Below are 20,586 nucleotides of genomic sequence, written 5' to 3' on the forward strand. Positions count from 1 at the left end.
TAACATCGTTGAAGTAAGAAATGTAAGTCGCGCGCAGCTGTCTATAAAACTGTTAAAGTAAGAAATGTAAGTGATGCACAGTTGTCTGTAAATCTGTTGAAGTAGGAAATGTAAGTCGTGCACAGCTGTCTATAAAATTTTTGAAGTAAAAAATGATAGTCTTGCACAGCTGTCTATAAAACTGTTAAAGTAAAAATGCAAGTCGTTGCAGCTGACTATAACATCGTTGAAGTAAGAAATGTAAGTCGTGCACAGCTGTCTATAAAACTGTTGAAGTAAAGAAATGTAAGTCGTGCACAGTTGTCTATTAAACTGTGGAAGTAAGAAATGTAAGTCATGCACAGCTGTCTATAATTCTGTTGAAGTAAGATATATAAGTCGTGCACATCTGTCTATAACACTGTTGAAGTAAGAAATGTTAGTCGTTGCAGCTGACTATAACATCGTTGAAGTAAGAAATGTAAGTCGTGCACAGCTGTCTATCAAACTGTTAAAGTAAGAAATGTAAGTCATGCACAGCTGTCTATAACACTGTTGAAGTAAGAAATGAATGTCGTGCACAGCTGTCTATAACACTTATATAAGAAATGTAATTCGTGCACAGCTGTCTATCAAACTGTTAAAGTAAGAAATGTAAGTCATGCACAGCTGTCTATAACATTGTTGAAGTAAGAAATGAATGTCGTGCACAGCTGTCTATAACACTAATATAAGAAATGTCATTCGTGCACAGTTGTCTGTGAAACTGTTGAAGTTGGAAATGTAAGTCGTGCACAGCTGTCTATAAAATTGTTGAAGTCAGAAATGTAAGTCATGCACAGCTGTCTATAACACTGTTGAAGTAAGAAATGAATGTAGTGCACAGCTGTCTATAACACTAATATAAGAAATGTAATTCGTGCACAGTTGTCTATAAAACTGTTGAAGTAAAGAAATGTTAGTCATGCACAGCTGTCTATAACACTGTTGAAGTAAGTAATGAAAGTCGGCACTGCCGCATATTACACTAATATAAGAAATGTAATTCATGCACAGCTGTCTATAAAACTGTTGAATTAAAGAAATGTAAGCCGTACACAGTTGTCTATTAAACTGTTGAAGTAAGAAATGTAAGTCTTGCACAGCTGTCTATAAAACTGTTGAAGTAAGAAATCTAAGTCGTGCACAGCTTCCTATAACACTGTTGAAGTAAGAAATGTAACTCGTGCACAGCTGCCTATAACACAGTTGAAGTAAGATATGTAAGTCGTCAACAGAGGTCTATAAAACTGTTGAAGTAAAAAATATTAGTCGTGCCTAGTTGTCTATAAAATTGTAGAAGTTAGAAATGTAAGTCGTGCACAGCTGTCCATCAAATTGTTGAAGTAAAAAATGTAAGTCGTGCACAGCTGTCTATAACACTGTTGAAGTAAGAAATGTTAGTCCTTCACAGCTGTCTTTAAAACTGTTGAAGTAAGAAATGTAAGTCGTGCCCAGTTGTCTGTAAAATTGAAAAGTAAGAAATGTAGGTCGTGCACAGCTGTCCATTAAATTGTTGAAGTAAGAAATATAAGTCGTGCACAGCTGTCTATAACACTGTTGAAGTAAAAAATATTAGTCCTGCACAGCTGTCTTTAAAACTGTTATCACAATTCACAGTAAATACAGTGACTATGCTTTAATGAGTGAAAATAAGAGAAATAAAAGCGGTGATAATTCTCACAGCTTGATAGTCGAATAACAGACATACTGAGAAATCATTAAAATTTATAGATGTAGATGTAAAGCTGATTTTTAAGTGTTTCCAACCTTAGTTATCTAAAATCATTATCATAAATGCAAATTTGTGATTAATGCTAAATAGAATAAGTACTTGCGGAGACAATACTAGTGTGCGAAAATTTATAAACAGTATTTGTATATTTATGTATGTATGCATTGTAGGGTTAATTAGGACCATCTGTCTTATTTTAAAACAGACTACATATCAGGCCTTTGACAGGGCTATAAAGAAAAAGATAAATGCAGTTGTTAAATTGCTTATAAACATTTATATAAAGATGCATTATTAAATGGATGATATCGAATGAGTGGTGGTTCAATACTGAATTTATTGCACGAGTTGAACTTATTTATATTATGCGAGCATCTGGTGAGCAAAAAATTATTTTATTCAACAAGTTCAATAAATTCAGTAATGAACCTTCATAAATATCACATACCCAAAAACAAAGAAAACAAAATCGGTACAGGTTTGTGATTAATGTTATTAACATATGGTACATACATTTTGCTGAAGCATAACAAATTACATTAAAGGAACTCCACTGAGGTCCAAAAGCCAAAAAAAAAAAAATTTGGATTTCTTAAATAGATCAAAAGAGACTGTTAGGACAGAAGTATATGCAAAATATAATTTCATTTATGAAATGTATTCTGATATATATTGAAAACCATAATTTTGTGTTATTATTTGACCGATTTGAGTAAAAAAACGTTGTAAAGCTTTTCCATTTTTGGCCAGTTTTAAAGCTGCAGGTCTCCAGATGAGCAAACATATTTTGATAAAATCAAACCTAAGAAAAATGTACTAAGATTTAGGAAAAGTATAAAATTTCAAAATGAATTTATTATTACTATGTTTTTACTCCATTACTTATGCAGCAAGGATTATTTTTGCATATTGTGACCTCTTTATGGTAATTTAATTGTGTTGTTAGTGCCATTGATAATGTGTAAACTGCTTTCTTTTGGTAACGTTGCAATATTACAATGTTAAATACATATTCAAATTTTCATGACAATAGACATAAATCTGTTGGCGTGCTGGTTTAACAATATAAATAATTATTCTGAAACAACAGAACAGGCGAATGATCTTAAATTTTGCACACAAGTGTTAAGGCTGGCCCTTCATCATAGGGTACATTAATCTTAAAATAATATTTCCAGTATCCGACATGTCCAAAACAAGTTTGGATGCCTTAGTTGCAGAGTGGCCAAGGCTACAAAGGCTTAAATCAAGCATTAACCTAGTAAACCACTTCAACTAATGTCAATAGTTGCTTCAGTGGCAGAGTGGCCAAGCCTACGGGGGCTTAAATCAAGCATTAACCTAGTGAACCACTTTAACCAATGTCAATAGTTTCCTCAGTGGCAGAGTGGCCAAGACTGCGGAGGCTTAATTTAAGCATTAACCTATTAAACCACTTCAACCAATGCCAAAAGTTGCTTCAGTGGCAGAGTGGCGAAAGCTGCGGAGGCTTAAATCAAGCATTAACCTAGCAACCCACTTCAACCAATGCTAATAGATGATTCAATAACTAAATATTTATGAGCAGATAAATGAAATAAGAGGGCAATGAAGGGCCTAAAATCGCTCACCTGTATATAGGCCACCGGGACGGGGCCATTTTTAACCCACGGGCTTTTATTTGAACAAACTTGGTAGACACCAATTTGAAGATGTTCCATGATAGTCATGATAAATATCTAAGCTCTAGTTGTAAGAGATTTTTTTTAAAGTTTTTAATATATACATATAGGGAAAAACAATGCCCCCCATCTGGTTGACGCCAATCATGTCCCCAGGGCTTAAATTTGAACAAACTTTGTTGTCACTTACTAGAAGATAGTTCATGCTTAATATCTAAACTCTAGCTCCTTGGGTTTCTTAAAAGCAGATTTTTTAAGTTTTTACTATATACATATAAGGAAAATCAATGATCCCCGGGGCAGGGCCAATATTAACCCAAGGGCCCTGATTTGAACAAAAATGGTAGACACCCATCAGAAGATGTTCATGCAAAATATCTTAGCTCTAGCTCTTAGGGTTTTATAAATAGTAGATTTTTAAGGTTTTTACTAAATATTAAAGTGAAAAACAATGACCCCCTGGGGCGGGTCCAATTTTGACCCCAGGGCTTTTATTTGAACAAACATGGTAGATACCCACTAGGAGACGTTTCATGCTTAATATCTAAGCTCTAGCTATTTTGGCTTTTGAAAAGAAGATTTTTTAAAGTTTTAACTATATACAAATAAGGAAAATAAATGACCCCCCAGGGCGGGGCCAATTTGGACCCTAGGCGTTTATTTTCATAAACTTGGTAGATACTGACTAGATGATATGTCACTCCAAATATTAACCTTTCGCTCTTTCGGTTTTCTTAAAGAAGATATTTTTAAGTTTTTGTCTTTTGGTTGCCATGGGAACCAGAGTTCTGATTAGAATTAAATTATTTGAACAATTTTTTAAGGTTGACTACCAAAGAAACATTTCTGTGAAGTTTGGATGAAATTGGCTAAGCCGTTTATGAGGAGATGTCGTTTAAAGTAAAAGTTTACGGACGGACGATGGATGGACGCAGGACGAAAAGCGATCACAAAAACTTACCATGTCACTTTTTGACAGGTGAGCTGATAACTTGTTTGGCAACCCCAAAAATATCTTCTGTTATCATATTATAAGATCACACAATGCTTACAAACATTTTAAGAAACATCTTCATTCTGCCTTTATGTTGGTATGAAAACTGCGGTGAATTCCTTCAAAATTGCTTATTTATAATCCAATGGCATAGAAAATTTTAACTATACTAACCAATGATCGGCCCTGTGTTACTGTAGAAGGTCGTGACCCTTCACTAGTTACAATTCTTTCATGTTGATCGTGTGGTAATGTTTTAGGGATAAGGTTAGATTTTAAAGTTTGTGTTTTTCTTTTAATTGTAGTTTATAAGGCTATAAATGATGATTGTCTTCTTGCACTACTATTTAACAAAAAATAATGGGGGCCATGTGCTTAGGAGGACATGAGATATATTTGGAGTTTAGAAAGATCTTCTGGGGTGGGTTAATCATTTTGAAAAGAAAATTTGGGTGGTTTAACTTGAACCGTATCGTGACCGTAAAATTTATTTTATAGATTTAATACAGAACTGATGCAATAAAATATTTAATCAAGAGTTTCTTGGTTACCATGTTTACACAAACTATGTTAAGAATATAGATACCAAACAAACTGTAGTTTGCTATAAATCTATGTAGTCAATTTAGTGTATTAAATATTGTACGCAAACTGCTTTGTTATGTTTTGCTTGAAATTGTAACCAGCCGTTTTATATACGGCTTAAAATCATCCACTGGGTATGAATAAAATAATTTATCAGCATTTTATATACTTATAGATATACGAGGGGTGTTCAAATATTAAAGCAATTAGGCCAATAATTTGCTTTTAACCACGTTTTGCATGAACTATATGTACATATATCGCATAGATGGTTGTGTAAGCTCTCAATTGATACAATACATGTGTAACTCAGTTCAGTCTAGCTGTGACAAAAACACTATCTACTCGTGTACTCTTAAGCTAAAATAGTTGGGAATAGTCTCCTTTTACTCACCAAATACGATTTAATATCTAGAACCGCTGTATTCTTGGTATACAGGCGAAAGACATATTTAATGAAATATTTCGTGTTTATAGGAACAACGAACTTTTTTCATCTGTCACACACTGGTGTTAGACATTTAAAAGTGATATGGATGCAGTAAAAAATGCACCTCATGCAACTTTTCAAAAAATGGTTACAAAAATAAAGGATCTGATAGCTACTAATGTAAGATTTACAACTAGGTATATAGCTAAATACGTTGGTATATCTGTAGGAGCCGCTAATCAATTCTCAGACGTGATTTAAAAATAAGAACGATAAGTACCAGATGGATACCCCATCTCCTTACAAAAGATACCCCATCTCTTTACAAACGAGCAATATCTTGCTCGGGTAAGAATCTCCGAACAGTTAAAACAGTTACCTAAATACAACAATCGATCTCAAAGACCTTGCACAGCAGAACGTACCATGATCGTCAGAAAGGTTTCTTTACCTATCAAGGTCCTGTCATTCAATTTGTCATACCTAAGGGTAAATCTGAAAATGCCAAGTTTGACAAAGGCAAAGTCCTTCATAAATAAAAGAAATATTCAAACAAGAGTGTCATAATGGTCCTTGATCTCTCATCTGACCCATCGGAACAATTGCATTCTGACCAAATTTCATGACAGGTGAGTCAAAAATGTGAGCACTAGAGTATTAACAAGGATTATCCATATTTAAGCAGTGTGACCTAGCTTTTACCCAGGTGACCCATATTCGAACTTGACATAGAAATCACCAATACAAACGTTCAGACCAATTTCCAGGATACTTGGATCAAAACAGTAGCCAATAGAGTGTTAACAAAATTTTCTTATTTTTAGCTCCGGTGACATCTGAGCAAATACATTGAAAAGCGTTCTGACCAAGTTTGATGATAATTGAATCAAAATTGTTACCACTAGAGTCTTAATACGGTTTTTCCATATTTGGGCGGCGTGACCTAGTTTTTCAACAGAGATGACCCATGTTCGAACTTGACCTAGAAATCATCAAAACAAACTTTCAGACCAATATACAGGATATTTGGATAAAAACAAAAGCCACTAAAGTGTTCATAATATTTTTCTATTTTTAGCTCAGGTGACCTTGTTTTTTATCCGAGATGACCCATGTTCAAACTTATCCGTGCAATGACCTAGACAAGCATCCTGATCAAGTTTGATGATAATTGAGTCAAAAATGTAATCAATAGAATGTTAACAAGGTTTTTCCATATTTGGGCAGTGTGACATGTAGAGTGTTAACATTTTTTTTCTATTTTTAGCTCCTGTGACCTTGTTTTTTAATCGAGATAACTTATGTTCGAACTAATTTGAGCTATCACTTAGACCAGCATCCTGACCAAGTTTGATGATGATTGAGTCAAAAATGTGACCGCTAGAGTGTTTACAAGGTTTTTTTCTATTTTTAGCTCCGGTGACCTAGTTTTTCATCCGGGATAACCCATGTTTAAACTCATCCGAGCTATCACCAAGACAAGCATCCTGACCTAGTTTGATGATGATTGAGGCAAACATGAGACCGTTTAAGTGTTAACAAGGTTATTCTTTTTTTTAGCTTCGGTGACCTAGTTTTTCATCCGAGATAACCCATGTTCGAACTCATCCGAGCTATCAACTAGATAAGCATCCTGACCAAAGTTGATGATGTTTGAGACATGAATTTGACAGCTAGAGTGTTAACAAGGTTTTTCTATTTTTAGCTCCGGTGACCTATTTTTTCCGGAATGACCCATGTTCGAACTCATCCAAGCTATCACCTAGACCAGCATCCTGACCAAGATTGATGATGATTCAGGGAAAACTATGACCGCTAGAGTGTTAACAATGTTTTCCTATTTTTAGCTCCGGTGACCTCGTTTTTCATCCCTGATGACCCATGTTCGAACTCATCCGAGCTTTCACCTAGACAAGCATCCTGAGAAAGTTTGATGATTGAGGCAAAATTATGACCGCTAGAGTGTTAACAAAGTTTTTCTATTTTTAACTCCTGTGACCTAGTTTTTTCATCCGAGATGACCCATGTTCGAACTCATCCGAGCTTTCAACTAGATAAGCATCCTGACAAAGTGTGATAATGATTGAGGCAACAATGTGACCGCTAGCTATATAAAGTGTTAACGAACAAGTGTGGACGGAAAACGGACGACAGACGACGGACATTTAACGGTCCTAAAAGCTCACTAAAAAAATCCGGTGACCAGCAACTGGTCTCAGTGTTGTCAGATTGTTGCATGGCAATGCTTCGTCACACAGAGCGGTGATTGTACGAAAATATCTGAAACACGAAAAGGTGGTCGAGCTTCCACAACGTTCTTTTTTGCCAGATCTTGCCCCTTGTAACTTTTCCATATTTCCGGAGCTCAAAAATCACTTTGACGGAAGAAAATATCAAACGCAAAATAAAATCTCGGTTCGGTTATATTTAAGTGTCTGAACAGTATACTTTTAAAAGATCTGGTGGCGAGTATTTTGAAGGATTAAGATAATTGTTTTGGCACACTGTTTGGTAAGCACTCCTAAGAAATCGACCCAGTTGCATTCATATTTGATCACCCCTAACATTAACATCATACCCTAGAAAAAATAACCAATAAACCTTCAGCGGTTAAACCACGTCATTAGACAAGAGTAATCATTATTGAATCTTATCTATTAATTAACCCTCCCTTCTATTTCCAGAGTCCCAAAATCCATATCAAATGCATATCGGACACCATATTTACCCCGTTTTTATTAAGAATTATAATGATCATATATTCAGGAGTAACAATCATATACATATTCATATACATAATCAAGAGCAAACAACCGTGCACAGCTATTTATATTTATGTTGAAGTAAGAAATGTAGGTCGTGCACAGCTGTCTTTAAAACTGTTGAAGATAGAAAAGTAAGCCGTAATGATCATATATTCCAAAAAGTATACAGGAGTAACATGTATACACAATCAAGAGCAATCAATCGTGCAAAGCTGTCTAGTAAGAAATGTAAGTCGTAAATTGCTTTAAGCAGCATGCCTCCAGATTCATACTTATTTCAATAAAAACTGTACACATTTTATGAGCAAATGTTTATGCCGGATAAATAAGGGTTGTTATGCACCTTTTATAAATAACATTGAAGACAGTCCCTCCCTTTGATCTGTTTAAACTTTAGTTTATTTATTATTTAGTCTCGATTAAATATTATATAAGGATTTTAAATGACCAAGTCTCATTTTGTCCATTTTTTTCTGAGGAAGCCCAAACCTTTGCTTATACGCCGGTCACATATTCACGGAATACGTCCACATTTTTTCATTAATGACTACTAGACAGATTAAAAGACAGACGAGATGGTGGACTAGAGATGGGCTTTTACGAAGACCGATTCATGTTTAGTATGAGGCTCTCATGGCCGATAGTTTGAGGCTCTCATGGCCGAACTTGTTTAGGATCCAGCGTCCTTCAAGATATTCACTTTAATCGGACCTGATGTGTCTCGGGAGTCGGACCCGTTTAGGCCGAATCCTCTCCGCCAAAATCATTGCACTATGCAATTCGTTTTCTAGGTGTTCTTTTCTTGTGAGGCATTTTGAAAATAAGAAAGCAAGATGTTGTGGACGGATGTATAAGGTCCGTATACATCCGTGGCAATTCGTTATTCTCCGTATCAATTCGTTCTTCTCCGTATCAGACCGTACTTATTCGTACTAACCCGTGCTTATACCGTAGCAGACCGAAGTGTATCCGTAGTGCGTCCGTTCTGATTCGTGTCGCTCCGTATCAAACCGTGTCGGTCCGTAACAATCCGTGACTCTCCGGGAGCTTTTGGTGGTAAATCCGTCGGACTCCGTACTCATACCGTTGTGTGTCCGTACTGGAACCGTAGCGGACTACGGAATTTCACATTTCCGTAGTAATCCGTGAATGATTAGACCGTAGCTCTTCCGTGGCATTATCCGTGAATATGTGACCGGGGCTTTAGTAAATCGTCCAGTTATGATGATATTTTACAAAGTAATATTTATTTCCTTCTATCATTTCCAAAAATATTAATTGCTAACCAAAGAATGGACAGACAGACGACAAGATGCTTGATATTACACTCCAAATTTCCTTTTTAAGTGTCTGAAAAAAGAAAGACAATTTGTTAATAATTTCTTTCTTTTATTTAAAACTTTGACATTTCTGATACAACGTATAAAAATTAGTTATCACAATTCACAGTTAATACAGTGACTATGCTTTAATGAGTAAAAATAAGAAAAATGAAAGCGATGATAATTCTCTCAGCTTGATAGTCGAATAACAGACATACTGAGAATTCATTAAAATATATAGATGTAGATGTAAAGCTGATGTTAAATTGTTTCCAACCTTAGTTATATAAAATTATTATCATAAATGCAAATTTGTGATTAATGTTAAATAGAATTAGTGCTTGCGGAGACAAAGCAAGTGTGCTAAAATTTATAAACAGTATCTGTATATTTATGTATGTATGCATTGTAGGGTTAATTAGGACCATCTGTTTTATTTTAAAACAGGCTACATATCAAAATATGATAAACAAGATCGACAAGGAAAGGCGGCATTCAACGAACGCAGCCTTTGGCAGGGCTTTAAAGAAAAAGATAAATGCAGTTGTTAGATTGCTAATAAACATGTATATAAAGATGCATTATTAAATAGATGATAACTAATGAGTGGTGGTTCAATACTGAATTTATTGCACGAGTTTGAACTAAATTATTAATATGCGAGCATCTGGTGGCAAAAAGTTATTTTATAAAACAAGTTCAATAAATTTTAGTAATGAACCTTCACAAATATCACATACCAAAAGAAAAAGACCGTTTTAAAGTGCAAAATAATCATTTTTCATTGACCGTGCCAATTAGCGTAACACTTACATTTCACTTTGTTTGTATAGTGTAAATGACGTCACATCAAAATATAGCCTTGTGCAATACCATATTTACGGAGTCGAAAAATGGTACAGGTATGTGATAAATGTTATTGACATAAGGTACAATCATTTTGCTTCATCATGACAAATTACATTTAAGAAACTCCATTGCGGTCCAAAAGCCAACAAAAAGAAAATTTGGATTTCTTGCTTAGATCAGCAGAGACCGTTACGGCAATAGAACATGCAAAAGATAATTTGATTTATGATATGTATTCTGAAATATATTGAAAACCATATTTTTGTGTTATTATTTGACCAATTTGAGTAAAAAAGCCTTGCAAAGCTTTTCAATTTTCTGCCAGTTTTGAAGCTGCACACCTCCAGATGAGCAAAAATATTTCGATAAAATCAAACCTGAGACTAGAACTCCGCGAGTCGGATGTGTCGCCTTGTGAACAATGTAGTTTAGGGGAAATGGCCGGACAAAAATGAAATATGAAAAATAACAAAGGGCAATAACTAAAAAAATAAGTGCAGAGCAGCAGTTTCTGTACACTGCAGTTCTTATCAATAACATCTATCATTCTATGATGTTTCAAGTCATACTTTCACTACTTGAGGAGAAATGACCAGGACAAAAATAAAGTATGAAATTTAACAAGCGCCATAACTCAAAAATTTAGAAAATGCAGAGTACCGAATTCTTGTGCACTGCACTTCTTAATAATCTGAGATGTATCATTCCTAACGAAGTTTCAAGTCCATAGCTTTTATACTTAAGGAGAAATGGCCCGGACAAAATTTAAGTATTGAAAAGTAAACAAAGGGCAATAACTCTAAAAAATGAAGAAAATGCACAGTACACAGTTCTTGTGCACTGCACTTCCTTCTTAATGAGAGCCTATCATCCTATCAAGTTTCAAGTCCATGGCTTTTATACATTAGGAGAAATGAGCCGGCAAAATAAAGTATGAAAAATTAACAAAGGGCAATAACTCAAAAATTAGAGAAGTGCAGCGTACTCTTCTTGTGCACTGCATTTTTTCTTAATGAGTCTATCATTCCTATGAAAGTTTTCAAGTCCATAGCTTTTTTAGCTTGAACGAGAAAATGGCCCGCGGACAAAATTAATGTATGAAATTAACAAAGGGCCTACTCAAAAAATAAGGACCTGCCAGAGTACCGGTCCTTGCTGCACTGCACTTTCGGTGTTGATTTTGAAAGAAGCATGCATACCAAGTTTGAAGTCAATCAGACTTATAGTGACTGAGTTATGCTCCGGACAAGCTTTAGGGGACGCCGACAACGACGCCGACGCGACAACGACGCCGTACGCCGCCGTCCGACACCGCCGACGAGAGTAACCCCTATAATGTCACCTTTCAAGGCGACAACAAAAATGTACTAAGATTTAGGAAAAGTATAAAATTTCAAAATTCTAGTAAAAATCTGCATGTTATGTGCGATTAATGACCGATTTTTCAGTATTTATATATTTCTACTCCATTACTAATGCAGCAAGGATTATTTTAGCATATAGTGACCTCTTAATGGTAATTAAAATTGGCTGTAAGTGCCAATGATAATGTGAAAACTGCATTCTTTTGGTAACTTTACAATATTACAATGTTAAATACATTTTCAAATTTTCAAGACAATTATCATGAATCTAGAGGTGTGCTGCTTTAACAATTTAAAAAATTATTATGAAACAACAGAGTAGGCAAATGGTCTGAAGTTTTGCACACAAGTGTTTAGGATAGACCTTCATCACATGAACAACTAATCTTGAAAAAATATTTCCAGTATCCGACATGTCCAGAAAAAAGTGGAGTCCCTTTAACTAGCCAATTAACATCAAATGAATGAATTAATTTATTTCCATCACAGGGAATATTAACCTTGCAGAGATTATTTACAGTATCCAACATGCCAAAAGTAACCTCAGTGCATTCCCTTTAATTAGCCAATTAACATTAAATGAATAAATCAATTGCTAAAAGTACATCAACTTATTTCCATTCAGATTTCTTTTTCCAATGTAAGAGAAAATAATGACAGAACTAAATAATATCACATTGTTTATGATTCAGATGTAACAGCAGTCATTTTTATAATAAATACTGTTTATTTGTACACACATCATGCAACATTATTAAAAAAATATATGTCTGTATATTATATACTTATGAACAAAATATTGATGAAATAAAATGTGTACTTTTATTTCCTGTACTTTCACTGTAAAAAAATTTTTTTCACGGCAATGAAACATATTTTTCGTATTTTCACTGATGTCTTGCAGGACTTCTTTTTCTAAATAAAGCAAATACACAAAATTTAAAGGAAAATCTTTCAAATTGTAATATCAAAAAGAAAAATTATATAAATAAACAGAAAATTCAAGTTTTTTGATCTATAAATACAGGATTTTATTTTCATCTTTGTGGTATGAAAATGTTTATATTTTACTCATGGCTACTGCCACTCATGAAATATTTATTTTCATACCACTCGATGAAAATAAATCCTGTATTTATAGGAAAACTTGAATATCCTCTAAATATCAAACGGCCACATTCTATTTCATACTTACGATTAAAATGCCAAACTGGAAATCTAGCAACACAAAACACTCAGAACATGAATTTTAACAAAACCAACATATGTTTCATCTAACAAATAAGAAAAACTCTAAGCTAATGAAACTTCAGACAGAAAAAATGAAATTGTAGGTTTTATCATTGCGATTTAACTGAAACCCTAGTAACACATCAACAACAAAGATGCTCCTGGTTAAAATAAAAAAAATTGATAATAAAATTAAGATTTTGTTAATAAAAATTAAATCTTTCTTTACAAAAGATAATTTTTCTTAAAGGCACATCATAAAGCCTCAGAAAAGATTTGTTTTTTTCTGTAGAAAGAGCAAATGTGTTCTTAATCATTTTGAAATATTGGTTTGAGAACATGCAAGATGCTTTTCACCTGAAGAAAATAGTGAATAGTGCTGAATGTGAAATACTGTCTCATAAAGGTAGCAACTTAATATCTTAATATAATGTGATAATATAATAGTATTTTGAATTCAAATACTTAACCCCTAAAGCCGTTTCAATTGGCAAATGATGGCCTAGCTTTAAGGCCAATAAGTTACTTTTTAGTTTTATAGTTTAAACAAATTTATTTTATTTTGATTGTGTTGGCAGCTGTAAGCATATTGAAACACTCTTGAATCCATTCCCAGGACCAATCAGTACTCACTTAGCAATAAGTGTAATGTTTCTTCATCACAGATAAAACTGCTTGCCTGTGAAAGGTTTGAAACCCATACCTCCGGCAAACATTTGATTACTAGTCTCACTTGTTAACCTATCAGCCACTCCGCCACTTTTGGAAATTTTGACAGCATACCATGGATTTTAATTGTTAATTAAAGCCTGTGAGGATACTCAATAAAGGAAGCTTTTCAAACTTTGAAAGATAAAAATAAAAATATTTGTATATTAGAGATTTAATTGCCCTTTAATACACTCATGCTACATATATATTTTTTAGTATATCGTCCGACATGTTAAATGCAAGAGAAAAAAAGAAACTTCAGTTTCAAATTCCAAGTACATATTTACACATATTTATACTCCCTATAGTTCAGTATATTATATCATTCAACATGTTTTACAGTTTGTATATTGGAGGGCAGGTGACCTTGACCTGCTAGTTTTCTACGGTCACTAGATGGGAGCTGTTTGTCTGTCGTGGGTATTTCCCTGCAATGGCATGTGGCTAGTTTGCTGCAAGTAAAAATATGTATTAATATTTTTTCAGTTACATAAATCTATGTACATAATGAATATAAAAGTAAAAAAAAATCACATATTTTATTTTCCAAAACAAGTATTGCATTTTGTTTCAAAATATTTTATCAACAAATGAAACAAGAAAATTATATGAAAAATTCAATGTAATGTGACACCATGTCAAACATAAAATGTAGTTAAATTTGGTATTAGTGAATAAGATAGGATTACATTCATTAAGTATCTCTTTCCATGAAATTTTTTAAAAAAAATTGTTTAAATTTTTAGTTAATTTAAAATGTACTTTAAAACCCCAAAAATTTTAAAAAAAATAAAATTAAACAAAATTTTTCCCCCATTTTCTTTGTAAGGGAGGTATTTTAAAAAACAATTTTAAAGGGAAAAATTTTGTCTAAAAAATTTTATCTCAGTTATTATATTTTTTGTAATAAAAAATGAGGTAACTCACGGAGAGCAATTATGTGAACAATTTTTTTTAAAATAACCCCTACTGTTAATTCAAAAAATGTTAAATTTTTGGGTTTTAAAAAAAAAATAAAAAAGTTAAAAAAGGTTTCCCTTTGAAAATTTTAAAAAAAAACATAAAATGTGATGTTTCGCTTTTAAAAAAAAAATTGGGTATCACCCCTAAAAAACCCGTTTCCGGTTTTTCCCCGGGATATTTCCGGGCCCAAAGGGGTTGGATTTATAAATTTTCTTATTTTTGCCTTTTTTCCCCAAAAAATTAAATTTTTATAGGGGCTAAATTTTTCTTTTCACACCGTTAAAGTATTAAAATATTTATTGCATTTAAAATTAAAAATCGGCAAAAAAAACGATTTTGTGTTTGTTTGTGATCAAGTTTTTGCGCATTAGAGGTAAAGTTCCTCCTGTATTTTTGTTAAATCCAAAATTTTTAAAGGTCATTTTGAGAGCTTTATCCCTTTTTGACTGGCTGATGGGTTCTACGGTCCCTGAGGCATTTGGGGGGAGCTAAAAATGTGACCCCCCCCCCTTTTGACTTTCCTTTTGTCAAAATTTTTGAAAATAAATTTTGGAGATTAAAGTTTTTGACCTTCCTGGTTTTTTCCCGTTGACTTTAATTAAAGTAAAAATGTAAAAAAGGGGGTTAAAAAAAAAAGAATTTGAATAATTTTCATGAGACAGGCTTTGAACACCCAAATTTTTTATGGCTCTGGCTGGGTCACTCTAGGAAAAGTTGAAAGGGCATGTGCACAGGTGAAAAAAACCCCTAAGTTGCCTCTTATAAAATTCTATTAAAGTAAAGGCTTAAACCCCTTACTTTCCAAATAAAGTGACTTATGTGTAATTTCCGTTTTAAGAGGGGGCATAAAAACCCCAAAAAATTTTCTTCTTTTATTTTTCGCTTTTTTAGGGACAGACATTTTTTCATTTAGCAAATTTTTAATTCCCTTTTCCTGCATACAATTTTTAAAATTTAAAAAAACAAGGGTTCGGTAGGACAAACATGCTTGACTAAATTTTTAAAAATTTTTTTGGGGTTTTGAAAAAACAGCCCGGATAAAGTAAAATATCCCAAATTAGAAAAAGGCCATTTTTGCCCAAAAAACCCCCTTTAGGTTGGGAAAAGGGCAAAAACCCCCCCGGGGCAAAAACGCTCCCTTTAAAAAAGACCCAAGGGGGAAAAAACCCCCCGGGGGAAATTACAGGGGAAAAACCAAAAACCCCCGTAAAAATCAGGGGGACAAAAACCGGGCCCGGGGAAAAAAAGGCGGAAAAAGCCCCCCTGTAAAAAAAAAATTGTATTTTTGAATCCTGGGGTTTTTTTTTTTTTTGCCCCTCAATAAATTAAAAATTTTTTTATATTTTTTGTTTTTTCTTGGGGTAAAAACCGGGTTTTTGTATGAGCTAGAACCACCTTTTATTTAAAATCCTTCCCGAAGTTTAACCCAGGTAACCTTTTTTTCACCCAAATGTCGTTAAAAAAAGTCACTTAAAGTAATTTACCATTCAAAACTATAATGTTATACTTTTAAATTAGTAATTTTTAAAACCTTTTTTATTATTTTATATTACTCACATAGGGTAAGCTTCATATCTAGTGAATAAAAATGCACTTTTTAAAATTTTAGCACTTTATTAAAAACCCCTCCGGAAATGTGCTTCAAGCTATTACAAAATGGGCTATGCCAATGTGTGTGGAACAAAAATATTCATTATTACAATTCTAATATGTTGAGTGCAATATAAACTATTCAACATACATATATGTATTTGCTGCGGGAGGGCTTTTGTCCGCGCCCTATTTTTTTCATGGGAGGGCTTTTGTCCCCCTTGTCATTTTTACGGGAGGGCTTATGTCCGCCTTCTAGCTTTTTGACGGGAGGGCTTTTGTCCGGGAGGGCTTTTGGCCTACACTCGTTAGAGTTATTGCCCTTAAAAGTGACCTCCTACTATGCCCTCAAATAAGTGTGTTAAGTATTAAACCTTCTCTTCAGTAATTTTTGACATACAAACTTCCACACAAAAACATAATCAAAAAGTGATGCCTGGGTGAGGACAACTCTCACCCTATTTTTTCCTATAACTAAATGTTTTAGAAAACAAGTTTGGTGACATTTTTCTTCAGCCTGAATGCTTCTGTTATCATATTATAAGATCACAAAATGCTTACAAAATTTCCAAAAAACATTTTCATTCTGCCTATATGTTGGTTTGAAAACTGCTGTGAATGCCTTCAAAAATTGTTTATTTAGAATCCAATGGAATATCAAGTTTTAACTGTACTAACCAATGGTCGGCCCTGTGTTACTGTAGAAGGTCGTGACCCTTCACTAGTTACAATTCTTTCATGTTGATCGTGTGGTAATGTTTTAGGGATACTGTAATCTTTCTCTGGTATACTGTCTTTTTGTTTTCACTAATATCATCGGTATATGTACATTTCCTGATTAAACACAATTGAAAATGTATTCAAAAAGTTAATATATTGTGAAGTTGAACAATATTGTAATTTAAACATTCTTGCAAAAGGCACTTACAACCATCGTAAATAACCAAAAGGAGGTCAAAATATGCAAAAATAGCCTTTATTGCAAAGTAATGCAGTAGATATATGGTGCTAGCATATTGCAAAAAACACTCATTAATCATAAATGTGAAAAATTATTTGAATAAGGAATCTTTTACTTTCTTAAAAATCTTAGTACCAATTTTTTCTCAAGCTTGAATTTCTCAAAATATTTAGGCTCTTCTGGAAGCATGCAGCTTTAAATGCCTATGTTACAAACTATAATTAATTGACTTCAAACAAAAATTACCATAAAGATCTTTTGGACATGATTTGTTTATTTTTTAACACTAATTAAGTGTAAAAAATAAATATGACATTATCTTAGTTTTGCATTTTCTTACTTTAGGTCAAATTATCTTAGTTTATCATTCTCTCGCTTTAGGAAGCAAGGTCTTATTTTGACATTTTCTCAACTTCAATTCTCAACTTCAAGTCACACGATCTTACTTTCACATTTTCTCACTTTCAAGTCACATGGTCTTAGTTTCTCATGTTCTCAATTTATGTCACATGGTCTTAGCTTCACATTTTCTTACTTCAGGTCACATGGTCTTAATTTCACATTTTCTTACTTCAGGTCACATGTTCTTAGTTTCACATTTTCTTACTTCAGGTCACATGGTCTTAGTTTCACATTTTCTTACTTTAGGTCACATGGTCTTAGTTTCTCATGTTCTCAATTTATGTCACATGGTCTTAGCTTCACATTTTCTTACTTCAGGTCACATGGTCTTAGTTTCACATTTTCTTACTTCAGGTCACATGTTCTTAGTTTCACATTTTCTTACTTCAGGTCACATGGTCTTAGTTTCACATTTTCTTACTTCAGGTCACATGGTCTTAGTTTCACATTTTCTCACTTCAAAGCAACTGGCCTCCAGAAGATAGCAGAAAAACTGCCATCTTGCCAATATTTCAAAATCCCCCCTCAAATACAGTTGAAATAAATCAAAATGTTCATATTTTAACATTATTGCTCTGAAAACAAACAGTTTGTTTTTTCACCAACAGGAAATACCTTCTTTTATTGTACCACGGAATTCTTTCATCCAGGTTTTTATTTCTAGTATCACTGTCGTAAAGGACAATATCGCAACCTGTGCTCTGGAATGCTGAGAATACGAGATTTTATCAAACATATAGGGATACAAAGAACTGCTTTTGTTTTTATATTTGTAGTAAATCGTGGCACTAAAATTATAACTGATTAATTATTTTATATATATGATGACCAATGTATTGATTTAACCTTTAGCTTGAAATGTGATAGGGGCATAATAAACTAGAACTGCCACTGTCTTGGCGTGAATATCCCCGCATACCACTTTGTCAGAATCAACATTGGCCATTTAGAGCTCAAGGACAACCACCCTGCCAAATATGAAGTTACTAAGCAAGTGCATTGCTAAGATATGTATTATCAATGCTTCAAATGTGAAAATTTTAAAATCAAGTTTTGTGACCTTGACCTTTGACCCAGTGACCTCAAAATCAATAGGGGTCATTTACTAATCATGACTAACCTTCATGCCAAATATGAAGACTGTTGGTCAAAGGAATCTCAAGTTATTGGGTGGACAAGGTTTTTTTATGGGCAAGACTCCTGTGACATTGACCTTCGACCAAGTGACCTCAAAATCAATAGGGGTCATCTACTAATCATGACTAACCTCCATGCCAAATATGAAGACTGTGGGCCAAAGGAATCTCAAGTTATTGGGCGAACACGGAAAATACAACGGACGGCCGGACAGGGAGATGTCCGTCCGGCCGGACGGACAAGCTAATTCCAGTATACCCCTTACAACATCGTTGTGCGGGGTATAATGACGGAAGTTGAAAAAACGATCCCGCGCATACCGGATACTGGGACTTTTCTAAACCACAGTTGTGACATGTGACCGCGTTAAATGAATCATCTTCTCCTATTTATATTGGCTACTCCGTTAGTACCGTAGTAGATCATGGAAAAGAAATACCCGATATATTAAACGTTTTTGTCAACACTCTTTCTTGAAACAATGTGTAAGTTAAGATGGATTTATACAATAAATCTACCTGGATCAGTATTTACTGGTTACTTGAAATGTCATTTCATTTTTTTCATTTTACCATCTGGAGGGGAGTGCTTTTAAGTCACATGGTCTTAGTTTCAACATTTTCTTACATAAAGTCAAATAGTCTTATTTTTCACATTTTCTCAACTTCAAGTCACATGGTCTTAGTTTTCACATTTTCTCAACTTCAAGTCACATGGCCTTAGTTTCACATTTTTTCAACTTTAAATCTATGTCAAAAAGTTAACCTATGTCTTTGTTCTCTTTTTCCTCATTGTTATGAAATATTGTCATCGCCTCAAGATTAAGGGCGCAAACTCCACGCATGAACGCTTTCTTCATCATTTCTTCATATCGTTCACGTTCTTTATGCATCTGGGCTACCTCCGCCTTCACACATTCTAACTCTTCATTTGCCTACATTTAATATAACATGAGAAAAAAATAATTCATTACGTTTATATAGTTATATATACATATACACAAATACGATATCTGATTACTTATCGAAGTGTGTTTATACTTATCGAAGTGTGTTTTTTCCTTCAATACTAAGTGCCGGCTTTTACTTTTTTATAAATCATGCAGTTTTCCCCAAAAAATTGAATTTTCGTCAAGTTTATTTCTTCCGCTTTTGCAAACATACCATATAATTTTTAAAAAAAAAAGAAATGAGATCGGGGCTCCTTCCCAAACCTGGAAAAAAGCCATGCAGGGAGCCTCAGTGAATTTTTTAAATTAATTTTGGGATAAATCATTGCTCATTTATGGCTCATTTGGGAAGTACATTGCTTGCATAATTTCATATTTTTGGGGAAAACTACATGATTTTAAAGAAAGTTTCAATTGGGAAAATGCCTTTCATAGGCCTCTGTTGTTATATAAGGTAGAAAATCACTGTACTTCTATATAATATAATGCTCAAGATTGTATCAGTGTTTAGTCATAAAAAATATAGTGTCTGTTTGAACAGGCACTGTTATGTTTTCATCAAACCACTAATTTCATGTAGTGAATACATATACAGTAAAAACTGTTTACAGTGACCTTCGATGGAAGAAAAGAAAAAAGGTCATTATAGACAGGGAGTCACTGTGAACAGTCTCTACATAATTCGGATATATATTACCAATATTTTACCATGATTTTGTTGAAAAGCAGGATAGTACCATATTTAATTATATTTTGTATTTATATTAACCATATATTAAACATACCACATATCATCTATCAAAACAAGACAGTATAAACATTGCATGTATTATTTCCTTAAAGCCCCATTATGCTATGATTTGAATTAATTTTTTGTTAACGCCATACAAGGAACTCCACTTGCAAAAATCGCTTTTCAC

The 20,586-nt window shown here is 33.6% G+C and overlaps 1 pseudogene; it reads right to left on the reverse strand.

Moving 5' to 3' along the window:
* Positions 1-12,935: 12,935 nt before the first annotated feature.
* The window catches only part of LOC132730369 (centrosomal protein POC5-like), a 36,739-nt pseudogene continuing 29,088 nt past the window's right edge, over positions 12,936-20,586 (reverse strand).

Source organism: Ruditapes philippinarum, unplaced genomic scaffold (assembly GCF_026571515.1).
Source record: "Ruditapes philippinarum isolate M1 unplaced genomic scaffold, ASM2657151v2 ctg5099_1_1_1_1, whole genome shotgun sequence".
In the NCBI taxonomy this organism is placed as follows: Eukaryota; Metazoa; Mollusca; class Bivalvia; order Venerida; family Veneridae; genus Ruditapes; species Ruditapes philippinarum.